The sequence below is a fragment of the Eschscholzia californica genome, unplaced genomic scaffold (genome assembly GCF_041429995.1).
Source record: "Eschscholzia californica isolate CP2 unplaced genomic scaffold, dmEscCali1.0.p SCAF_3, whole genome shotgun sequence".
Taxonomy (NCBI): Eukaryota; Viridiplantae; Streptophyta; class Magnoliopsida; order Ranunculales; family Papaveraceae; genus Eschscholzia; species Eschscholzia californica.
In genome coordinates, this window is record NW_028238420.1 from 25,671,120 (window position 1) to 25,683,830 (window position 12,711).

General features: G+C 37.8%; 1 long non-coding RNA gene across 1 annotated transcript in view; it reads right to left on the minus strand.

Moving 5' to 3' along the window:
• The window catches only part of LOC147549195 (uncharacterized), a 69,079-nt gene extending 56,821 nt beyond the window's left edge, over positions 1-12,258 (minus strand). The window contains exon 1 of the long non-coding RNA XR_015238293.1: positions 11,522-12,258. This is a non-coding gene — a long non-coding RNA (uncharacterized LOC147549195). The remainder of the gene's footprint in view (positions 1-11,521) is intronic.
• Between the last annotated feature and the right edge of the window lie 453 nt (positions 12,259-12,711).

The window sequence follows — 12,711 nt, forward strand, 5'->3', positions numbered from 1 at the left end:
TCTTTCGAAAACCCTTGACTCATTCCTTCTTCTTCTAAACGAGAACTCTTGAGGGGAAACCCTAGAGTTAACAGCCCCCCTCAAACTGATGGTGAAAAAGAGTGATGAACCATGAGTTTGTTCCTCATTTTCTGAAAGAGATCGAGTGGAAGACCCTTTGTGAAGATATCTGCGAGCTGTTCATGAGAAGAAACACAACCACAGTACCATCCATGACTAAATCTCGAACATAATGAAAGTCCACCTGGATGTGCTTCGTTCTGGCATGGAAAATAGGGCTAGAGGGGAGGTATTTGGCACTTATGTTATCACAGTACAACACAAAGGGTTTGTTCAAAGCAATTCGAAGTTAATTCATAAGGTGAGAAATCCAAACCACCTCTGTTGCTACTGAAGATAAAGCTTATACTCGGCTTCAGTGGAAGAGCAAGCCACAGTAGCTTGCTTTTTAGAGCTCCATGAAATAAGGCTAGACCCTAAAAATACACAATAACCACCAGTAGATTTTCTGGAATCTGGGCAACCAGCCCAATCAGAGTCAGAATATGCTGTTAAGGTTGATAAATCACCAGCAGAAATACAAATGCCTGACCCCATAGTTCCTTTTAGATATCTTAATATCTTCTTGACAATAACCATATGTACTGATGTTGGCTTGTGCATGAATGTGCTGCGTAATTGACTGCAAAGGAGATGTCTGGACGAGTAAAAGTAAGATACTGGAGAGCTCCCACCAAACTTCTACATTCAGTAGGGCTGGAAAGCTCATCACCATCAGTAAGAGAAACCCTCTGTCCACTTGAAATTGGTAATTGTGAAGGTTTTGAATCCAGTAAATTTGCTTTTTGTAGAAGTTGCAATGTATATTTCTTTTGAGTCAGAACCATATTATACCCAAAAAATAAGAAAGAGTACCCAAATCTTTCATTTTGAAAGCTGCACTTAAATCAATGATAAGCTTACCTATCATAAGCACAGAGATGCCTGTGAGAATTATATCATCCACATAGAGCAAGAGAACCATCATATTTGAGTTGAGATGATAAACAAACATAGAGTGATCTGTTTTGCTCTTTTGAAAACCATAAGTGTGCAAGAAAGTGGCAAATTTGTTGAACCAGGCTCTAGGAGCCTGTTTAAGGCCATAAAGTGCTTTGTGAAGATGGCAAACATAGTTTTCCTTACCTGATTCAGTAAACCCAGGTGGTTGAATCATGTAGACAGCTTCATCCAAAGTTCCATGCAAGAAGGCATTGGATAGATCAAGCTGTTTAATATTCCATGATTTTGTGACTGCTATTGTTAAGATAAGTCTGATAGTATTTGCCTTGACCATGGGACTAAAAGTCTCCTCATAATCCACACCCTCTTGTTGATGGAATCCCTTGGCTACAAGTCTAGCCTTGTATCTTTCAATAGTGTCATCACTTTTCTGTTTCAGCTTATAAACCCACTTGCAGCCTAGAATATTCATCTGATTTGTGGCTGGAACAAGTGACCATGTTTCATTTTGTTGTAAAGCTTGAAACTCTTCATTCATAGCCTTACACCATTCATAATGCTTAGAGGCATATTATAAGAAGTAGGTTCAGATGGAAGTTGAAGAATGGACAAATAGGCAACATTTAGAGTGTGAGGTGAGGAAAAATGGGCCACAAAATCAGTAGGTGTGCTGGTAGGGATACTAGATGAACCTAGTTCAGAGTTATCAGGTGTAGTTAAGAGTTATCAGGTGTAGTTAAGTCAATGGAGGGTAAAGGTTATGAAATATGTGGTGTAGAATTCTGATCACACCTAGACTGTTTCTCAAGGATGTTAGCATAAGGAAAGTTTCTTTCATCAAAAGATACATGTATGGAAATATATAACCTCTTGGTAAGAGGATCATAACATCTATACCCTTTGTGATCGGTATTGTATCCCGAAAAGACACACTAGATGCTCTTAGGGCTAAGTTTATCCTTTCTAAGTTCTCCCAAGTGTGGGTAACAAGCACAATGAGTAATCAGGAGACATATGAAAAAGCACTTCAAAAGGATAAACACCATGAAGTGTCTTAGTTAGAACTCTATTTATGACATATACTGCAGTACTAAAGGCATCAAACCATAAATGTTTAGGTAAAAAGCTGTGAAAGGATAAAGTATTACCTAATTCAGTAATATGCCTATGCTTTCTCTCAGCTTTTCCATTATGCTGAGGTGTATATGGGCATGAACTCCTGACAATTATGCCATTTGTATCCAAAACGGTTCTGAAATCACCCTTTTGAAGTTCTGGTGCACCATCAGACTGAAAATAGACAATCTTCTCTTTGAGTAAGTTTGCATTGATAGCTTTGAAGTGAGTGAAACATTTCACACTGTCTGATCTTATCTTCATAGCATACACCCAACTATATTTGCTGAAATCATCCAAGAACAAAATATAGTATCTTGCTCCATTTGGTGTAGAAATAGGGGCTAGTCCCCAAATATCACAATGTATTAGATGTAATGGTGTATTTGTAGTAGTAGTAGTAGTAGTAGTAGTAGAAGCTTCAAATGGTAAACATTTGCTTTTGCCCATCTCACAAGATTGACAAAAGAATTTATCACTAGGATTGGATAGAAGAATTTTGTTCTCTTGATGTAATTGTTTTATGACACCACTATGAGAATGACCAAGTCTGACATGCCAAGTTGCATATGGTGATTCTATTTGAGCTGTATGAGCTGAGACAGTTCTAGAAAGAAGCATATCACTTTGAACCTCTATAGGATACAAATTATTTTTAACAGGACCTTCTGCTAATATTTTCTTTGACCATATGTTCTTTATATTGTATCCCCATGGCATGAATTCCACTGACACTGAGTTATCCTTTGTGAATATTGAAATGGATAACAAGTTCCTTTTAAGACTTGGTACACATAAAACCTTGTGAAGATCAAAAACACCAGTAGAAGTAAACAGTTTAGATGTATCTGTACTGGAAATTGGTGAGAACTTCCCACTGCCAACCATTACTGCCTCTGTTCCTTTATAAGCTTGAGACGAGGATAAGTTTTCAGCTGTATGGGTCATATGACTACTAGCACCTGTATCAGCTAGCCAGACCTTGTCTTTATGATTTACAGAGTCAGATGTATGTGATATAACATGACATTCTTCATGAGAAAATAATGAATTGCAGTCTTCAAAAATTTCATCATATGAGTGTTCAGTGGCAGTATAACATTCTTCAAAAACATCAGTATCTGCATCTATAGAAAGTTGTTTATAAGCAAAAACAACAACATTGTTGCATTCAAGAAGAGATTCTTCTGCATAAGGATATGACTTTGGCAATTCATCAATAACAGTATTATCCTTTTGATCTTGTTCTTCAGTATAGTAACCTGACTGTGGTTTGTCAGGTTTATATCTAAAATAACAATAAGTAGCAACATGTCCCCATCTTTTACAGATTCCACATGGAACTGTGGTGAAATCAAAGTCATCAGCTCTTTGATTTTTTGATTTAGTACTTTGAGGTTGTGAAACTGAACCTTCCTTTTTAATATAAAATTGATTCCTGTAAAAATTTGGAGAAGGTTTGTTCCTTTGAACTGAAGAAGGAACTGTTCTTTTGACATAATACACCTCATGATCAATTTATTTTGCAAGTAACCATTGCTCATGTTGAATAAGTCTGGATTTGAATTGTGCTAGTGATAAGTGCTCATTATGAGCCCTAAGTGCAATGGTGAACTGATCATAGTCAGAAGATAAACCTTGAATAGCTAGCGAGACTAATTCTGAATCATTTACTCTATCATGAACAGAAAGTAAAGCATCTGAAACTTGTTTCAATTCCCTTAAGTACTCAGATATAGAAGCATTACCTTTTCTTATACTCTGTAATTTCGTCCTTAATTGATCTTTTTATTATTCTAATCTTTCATTGTTTGTAAGTTCTAGGTAGTCCCAGATTTCTTGTGCAGATTCCAATCCATAAGTGTCATAATATATGGATTTAGAAAGTGTACTCTTAAGGTAAGACTTAACAAAACTTTCCTTACTTCTCCATAATTTAAACTCAGGATTAACCTGTTTTACTCCATGAATTATCTTGATTTGAGATGGTTCTTCAATGGAACCATTTACAAACCCTATAAGTTCATAAGTATTCAACATTCAACTTGGTCTCTCCACATCAAATAGTTAGAGTCATCAAGTTTCTCAGTAATGAAACTAGTTACAGAGGAAATAGGTGAAAGATTACCTAATTCGCAGAAGTCATGATGAGAAAGAAACCTTGCTGAGGAAGAGCATGAAAAAAACAATAAGTTAATGGTGTTATTTGACTTTAATCTTGATTTTACTTGATTTTGATCTTGATTTTACTCGATATTGAACTTGATTTTACTTGATATTGAACTTGATTTTACTGGATTTTGATATTGATGATGATGATTTTAATTTGATTTTCATCTTCTTGATGTGATTTTGCGAGATGTTGATGATGAATAAGAGATTGTTGTTAAGTATTGCCGAGAAACCCTAATTTGATCTAACCAAGACTACTGATACCATGTAAGTTTCTCTAATACTTCGTTTTATTCAATCCATTATCAATGAGACTACATTTAGCTTTTATAGATGAAAGCTAATAGTTTGTTATTGTTTAACAGAAATTAACAAGAATGGAAAAGTTAGTTACTAACTAACATTTTCTCAACTTGCAGGTGGCTTTAGAAGTTTTCCATAATCTGATATGAAGAGCTGGACATGACTAAGTCAATCAAGGACTAACTTTGATTTTGAAAGACCAGAATAAAACCTTCTTTCGAAAACCCTTAACTCATTCCTTCTTCTTCTAAACGAGAACTCTTGAAGGGAAACCCAAGAGTTAACAAGATGTAAATAATGTGATATCATTTTTATACGTAAAATGGTAACATTTTTATTAATCGAGCATTTTTATACTAAATATCATTTGAATTACATTATTTGTTTGTTATAGTCGTTTGATATAGTTTAGATAAGGGTTATTTCCCAAATGGCCCCCAACTTTGTGACCAGCTTCCTGCCTGGCCCCCTTTTCTCGTTATCTTTAACTGTCCGTTACTCTCCCTCCTCCATCTCATTTTCTCTCTCTGCCAAGTCACCTATCACGCCACATCATCATCTTCTCGGGCAGAGGTCGCCGGCCGACCAAACTTTTGGCCGGCGACCTTCAAATATTAAAATATTTTTTTTTCTCTCCTCTCTCTCTCTAGAAATTTTTTTTCCCTCACCTTTCTCTCTCTAAAAACTCCGGCGAAGGGCGGAGTTTTTAGAGAGAGAGAGGTGAGGAAAAAAATTTTATTTTATTTTTCTAGAGAGAGAGAAAATAAATTTTTTTCTTATTTTTTTTAATAATTGAAGGTCGGCGGCTAGAAATTTGACTGGCGGACGACCCCTGCCGGAGAAGATGATGATGTGGCGTGACAAATGACTTGGCAGAGAGAGAAAATGAGATGGAGGAGAGAGAGTAACGGACAATTAAAGATATCGGAAGGAGGGAGTCATACGAGAATATTTGCTAAAGTAGGGGGCCAGGCAGGAAGCTGGTCAGAAAGTTGGGGGCCATTTGGGAAATAACCCTTTAGATAAATATGAACGAGCATAATAATTAAAGGGGCCCTTCATACTGAAGTTAGACTTTCAAACAAATTCTAGCAATATATGATTTTGACTTTAAAACATTTTCACTAAAAGTTAGTTATTTGGCGGGGCCCTTGATTCTTCGATTATTTATTGTTGTTTGAGGAGGACCGGTGTCCTCGCACCAATGACATCCCTTTTCCCACGTCCCTGGGTTCGTTAGCTGAAATCCAATATTACTTGCATGTTCCTTAACTTGGCGCACGTGACTTGAATCAATTGCCATGTGTCTCTTACTCTTGTCATAGTCTCGTCTAGAAGAACCATTTTTCCGGGCTGGGCCTTAAGGATTAAAAGTCGTTTATCGTAACACATCTCAGGGACAATCACTTAGACCATCTTTCTGGTCCCTTCATTTAAGTAGGTTTTTTCATTACACCTCAAATATCCTTTCAGCTTGTGGGTTTCCATTTTTTCTGGAGAGAGATATATGATTTTGGCCGGCGCTTTGGAGAAATAAAAAAATTTTCGGAGTCCAAAATTTGGAAAGGAAATTTTGACTTTTGAAAAACTTTTTGAGGTGGAAAGTTTTAAAGGGAGACAAAGCATATTCTTTTTTCTCATTTTCTACCATCACCACCACCACCACCATTTTTCTGCTTTTTTTTTTTCTTCTCTCCTGCCACGACCACTATCACCTCCATTTGTCCTTCTCCTCTCTCTGCTCCTCCCTCTCCTCTTCTTTTTCTCTCCTACTCAATCCTCTTTCTCTCCATCTAATCCGCCTCATCTCCTTCTTCAGAAACCAGCCAAGTTTGGGGGAAATCCCGGTTGATTCGTAGGAAAGGAAAGCCTAGAAAATCAGTTTGCAATATCGGGTTTCAAATATACAATTTTCTTTCCGAACTTATTTTAAAAGATTGAGTAAGAGGTACTAGAGATGTAAACCTCTCCTGTTTAAGTGCCAGTTCCCTCTTAAGTTCTTATAACCTGAAATCCTCGTAAATCTTGAATCTTAAATAATTAAATCGTTCTAACTTCAAGGTACTGATATTAGTAGCCTAATGAGTTGGAAGATTTGTATCTTAATTTTTCAAAGCATCAAATCGCACTCTTTCTTTTGTAACCATTGATTCCCCTAATATTTAGTGCTTTCCTCCAGAACAGGACTGGTTTTGGGATCCCCCAGCCGTTTTCTGGCGAAGGAAGTCTTTCTCATGGGAACGACTAGAGAGAGGAAGATGGGAGAAAAAAGGGAGGAGAAGAGAGAGACGAATGAGAAGACAGAAAGGGAGAGGAAGAGAGAGATTAATGGTGGTAAAAAATGGTTAATGGAGGAAAAAAAAAGACTAAAAAAGTTAATGGTTGACGACAATAGTTGTTTGCCTGCGACTGTTACCAGAGTTGAGAGAAAATGTTGGTGGATTTTTTGGGAGGAAAAAAAAAGCCAAAAAATTCCACTCTGTTATAAATGATGGTGGCTGCCCATAGAATAAATTTATGGTTGCCTTGAGTGTTACACAAATCTTATTGATATAAGTCAAGTTTACTTAGGGATATAATGTTTGAATTCTTACCTCCTCAAGGTGTCCCACTATGGAGTCATTACTCTCATGCATTAGCACTTGTCCCTTTATGGGTCTTTTCTGCCATGCATTAATTACTAAATATAGAGAACCCACATCCCATTCTTAATACGAGATAATTTTGGTCAGATAACTTTCAATTGAATCTCTCTCTCTCTTTTCCTCCTTACTTTACTTTGTAACTGTCATCTTTCTTATGATCATTTAGTGAGTAATATACAGAGAGTATAATAACTATAATGATATTATAGTTTCTACCTTTTCTCTCCACCAAATTCTATTTTATGACAACTCGTTATCAGCACGATAGTTTCTACAAGGGGGTGAAGAAATTAAGTTATAGACGAAGGGTTGTCTTGAAGGTTATCCGAATATCAAAGTAAGTTATGTTATTAATTTTCATATGTTAAATCTAACCAATATCGAATTTGCAGCTCTCTAAAAAAGACTATCAAAAGTTCATATCTCTTAAAATATCAAAAATCCAAGTAAAGGAAGAATAAATTAACGAGGTTTTGTTTGTAATACTTTCTCTAATTTATTTTCTATTTTCTTCACTGTCTCTTTAACTAGTTAGTATTGTAATAACAATTTCCTAACAACTAATTAAATTACGTGGGTGTTGTGAAAATCACGGTAAATATACTAAAGACGGTGATAACCGTTCTGGGAGAGGCGACCGTGGCAACGATCATAGTAGAAATAATAGACGTGGTGGCCACCAATCTAGAGGAGGGGTTCGTGGCGTGATGTCTTTACCAATGATTATGAGAATCTTCAGGAGCCCTTAGTTGGTTCTTATGCGTCTCATCATGAGAGGACTCTTGAAGATGTTTCGAAATCATTTTATGAGGTAGAAACTCAGATTAGCCAAAACACCTTGCACGCCCTTAAAGAGATGGAAGCAAAATTGAAAGACATCGAGAAAGGGGTTTCACAACCCCAAACTCCAACAAATCCTAAGGGTACAGGTGAGGGTAATACACCTAGTGCTAATGTTAAGTCCAACTCCATTCTCGAAAGTGATGAAATGATTAACTTAGAGACTCCCATGACGGTAGACATACCCGAGGATCGTACGATTTTTGAGAATGGTGGTGGGCATAACGAGGTTTTTCAGTCGAAATCTGAGTCTAAACTAGTTGATAGACCTAAACCCTCATTCTCTCAACTATTATTGCCTACCTGTGATATATATATGCTTGCACCGGTAGTTCAAAGGGACAATACTATTAATGCTCAGGAGGACCATAACAACATGACGAGTTTGATTCGTGAGACCTTTGTATATCATTTTGGTGAAATGCATGCCCCCTCTGTTATTTTATCAAACTTTGTTGCCTTGTCATCATCCAAGTTTGGGGATTACCTCTTATTTTTTGCCGTCTCACGTATAAACCCATACCATTACATTGTTGTGAGACGGTTTTTACCAGTTAAAACTTTCGTATGGGTAGACCCCGAAATATTTCGTCTTTTGTTATATGATTGGTTGGTCTATTGAGATGGGTTTGATGTTTGTGGGTATCATCTCTGGAAACCCTCCACGAGACCTAACTCGTGCTCTTGTGAAAGCAAGAGAATCAATGACTAATTGCATGGTTCAATGCAATCGAGTGATCCTGCGTGAGTGGTCATTTTTATGTGGTCATGCTTATGTTTCATTCTTATGTTTTATATTGATGTTTTAGGAGTGTTTCTCACTTTGTATACTTTTGGGACGTGGTTCGTTCCAAGTTTGGGGATGGCGATGGGCTTATCATCAACTTGGAACTCGAATACTTAAGTCTTGGTAGTATCACTTTTTATCTCCTTCGGCTATGGTAATATCCTTCCACTATTCTCTTTAACTTATTGTACCTCTTATCTTTTGGTGAGTATATGCTTAGTACATTGAGGACAATGTTAGTTTTAAGTTTGGGGATGGGGATACGACCATTTAGTCGCATGACATCATGACCTTAGATTTCAAAAGGCAAAAGGGTTCAACAAATTGACCAAATTTGAAAATTTTTGGGTAGATTTGGTATGACTCTAGTGGTATTTTTAAGTATGTTGATACATGTGGTTCTTTCTTGATAAATCTTATGCATGCTCTTAGTCTTTTCATGAATGTTAAGTCCTTTGGTGTTGGTGTCTTATCATGTGAGTAGCATCTTAAGGAAGAAGGAACACTTCTAAGTGACCTAAAATAGTCATTAGTGGAGACTTAAACCCATGTGAGATATCTGAGCCTTTTTATTGCCTTTGAGTGTACTCTTCCGCGCTAACTCCGAGTAGAATGAAGAGCTACTCAACTTCGCAACTTTCAATAGAGCTTAGACGATCTCATGAGCTCAACTTCCTTAGCCACTAGGAGTGACATCAGGATAGCGAATAAACCTTACTCTTGTAGTCCATGAAACCCGATAATGGTGTCAACTTTAGGGAAACGGATACTCCACCATCCATTCATCATACTACTCTCGAGAATGAAGGCATGAAAAGTAAAGAAGAAAGGATGTGAAAGCAAAATGTGAAAGTAAAGGTGATTTGTTGAGAATACTAGTTGTATTTTTGTTTTGGTGTTTAGGTATGTGTGTAAAAAAAAGAAAAGAAAGGGAAAGAAAATGAAAAAGTGAAAAAAAGGAAAAAACGAAAAAAGGAAAAAGAGAAAAGTGAAAAGAAGAGAAAAGAAAGAAAAAAAAAAGAAAAGAAAAGAAAAAAAGTTTGGTTATATGTGTTATTTTGTGTTTGTGTAAGTGTTATGAAAATAAAGTATTCAATGCAAGAAGTTAAGTTTAAAGGTTGTTTGAGTGTTCTTTTATCGTTGAAGGCGTCGACATTCTCGGGATTTCATCATCTTCCATTCCATCACTTGTATCCGTTTACCTTTAGGAGACATTATTAGAGGGTAGAGTGGGTGAGAAGGGTGAGTGAGCTTCCCCATTCCGTTAGTGGTTATTTCCATTCCTAAGAGATCATTTCGTTTTAGAACTTGATATCCTCATTTAATTTTTGTATGTGTTGAGTTTACTTTATTCCATGCTCACACATGAGAGTGAACCATTAGATTCCATTTTGAATGATTTCATGTTTAAGAGCGTATGACCGTGAGGCCAAAGTCGAGGCGAAATGTGCTATGATAGGAAACAAAGTTTTGTTACTTTAGACTTGGATGATGCTCATGATGATGGGACACTTGCACTTAAGTATGAAACTATTAGTGAGGAGACTCTTAGCATGCTTTTGTGTTTATTGGTTTGATTCATGTGTTTGACACACTTAAGTCTCTCACTTGTTGATCGTTACCTTATTTGCATCGATAGTTCGACTCTTATGTCTTTTGAAAATCTAGAACTTTGTGGGTGTATTCACTGGAAACCCTCACGAGACGAGACTCGTCCACTAGGGGTAACCTAGGGGTTTAACGGCTTGTTGCATACGCTAAATGCAACCGGGATGCCTCCGAAAGTGAGTTAGTTTACTTTATTGTCTTATTTTGTTTGTTGCTCGAGGACTAGCAAATTCTAAGTTTGGGGATGTTGATGTGGCGTGAAAATGCCACATTTAGGTCACTTAACTTTGATTAGTTAGTTCCTTTCGGGTTCTATTTCTAATTATTTATGTGTTTTTATTGCTAGGTAGCTTATTTGGGGTTTGGCGTGTAATTCGGAATAAAAAGAGCGAATATCACATTTTCATCTTATGCGGCAAAAGGGAAGAAAAGAGCACCAGGGGTATTTTGGTCATTTTGGTCAATATCAGAAGTCAAACAACAAGTGAGGTCAATGACGAGTCCGACGGTGAAAACGGAAGTCGATTCGGAGTTCGGACGGAAAAGTTGTGAATGAAAGAAGCCGAGGTTCGGTCTTGAAACAAGGATTCTATGAAGGCACCCCTTGGTTCTAAATGTAGAGACAAGATGAAGGCACTCCCTTGCTTTAGAAAGAAGCCAACCAAAGAGCCCAAAGAGGAAGAGAACAATAGAGATTCTATGGGCACCCTTTTTGGTCCAAGTCAAAAGTCTTTTATGATGGACAAAGTCAAGGGTTTGAAGTAGTCTAAAGACTTAGTCAAACTTTGACTAAGTCTAGGGTTTGACTCAAGTTAGAGAAAAGGGGTCAAAGACACTATTCATCATCTTCAAGCTTGGGAAAGAAAGAGGAGAGAGAAAGAGGCAAGAGGGTTTTGGTTCTTCATCACTAAGGTTTGATAGAGAGAGAACAAGAGAGCAAGAAGGAGGATCCGGCCAAAGCATAGACCGGCCAGCACTAGGCCGGCCTAGCTTTGGCCGGCCGAGCAGCAGCTCGGGCTGCACACGAGCTGCTGCTCGGGAGAGTTACACGGGAGCACGGGAGCTGCTAGCACGGGACGCGGGATGCTCCAGCAGCAAGCTTCCACCGAACAGCAGCAGCAAGACCGGCCAGCAGCTCGGGAAGGCTTTAAGGAACTCGGACAGCAGCTTCCGAGCTCGGGATGCAGCTGCGGGTATCTTGGCCGGCACGGGAGCAACGCTCGGGACGCGACCAAGGGACATCCGGCTCGGACAGCAGCTTATTTGGCCGGATTTCTTGATTTTTGGCCGGAACCCTAGCTTTCTTTTGTCGGATTTTTCATGGTGTTCCGGCAACTTTCTTGATCCGAAACCTTAGGGCTTTTGTTTCCCTCATCCTTGGCTAGCCTCCCATGTGGTTTGATTTGATTTTGGGTGAAAAATCTCTAGAGAGAGAAAGCTTGATGAAGCTTTAATGGTGGATGTTCTTGAGATGGAGAAGATGATGATGAGTGCTATGGGGAAATCTGATTTTTACACGGGGACACCCAAATTGCATTTTTAAAGGGAAATCCAGAAAATTGCTACGGGGAGATCGACTACACTTAGAGACTCATTTTTCTCGACGAACCTAGCCTCGAGCCACATCGAAAAAGGGGGATTTCTCTTATCATTTCTTTTCATTTATTACTTATTCACCATGTTAGCTAAATTAAGTGTGTCGATTATATGAGATGAAATGTGATGAATTTGTGATTATGTTTAATATGATTTGATGTTTTGATTATGAATTGATGTTCATTTGATATGACTCGGGATTAACCGAATTAGGCGTTTGTTTGACTAGGTATGATCTCCGGATATACGTAGTACTTAGAAACATCTACTTTAGGAGTCGAACATCGATTATACTTCGACACATTAGATTGGATCATACGTAGTCGTAGGATTATTATTATGGATTCCCGGACTTCGACACCTCTCTCGCTTATTTGTTGCCCGAATCGAGTCTTACCGCCTCCCGACTCTTATTCCTTCGAATCTTCTCTCGAATCTCTCTCGCCCGTTTACTTTTATCGTTTAATTAGTTTATTTCTTCTCTTATTACTCATTCATTCTAAAACCCTCATTTATCTTTGTTTCATTTCCTTTTTAGTCTAAGTTAGCTTTTAATATCTAGACCGAGGGATAAGACCCTTCGATATCCAAACTACCTTCCTATCCTTGGATCGATCCCGGCTTTGCCGGATTACTACTTGA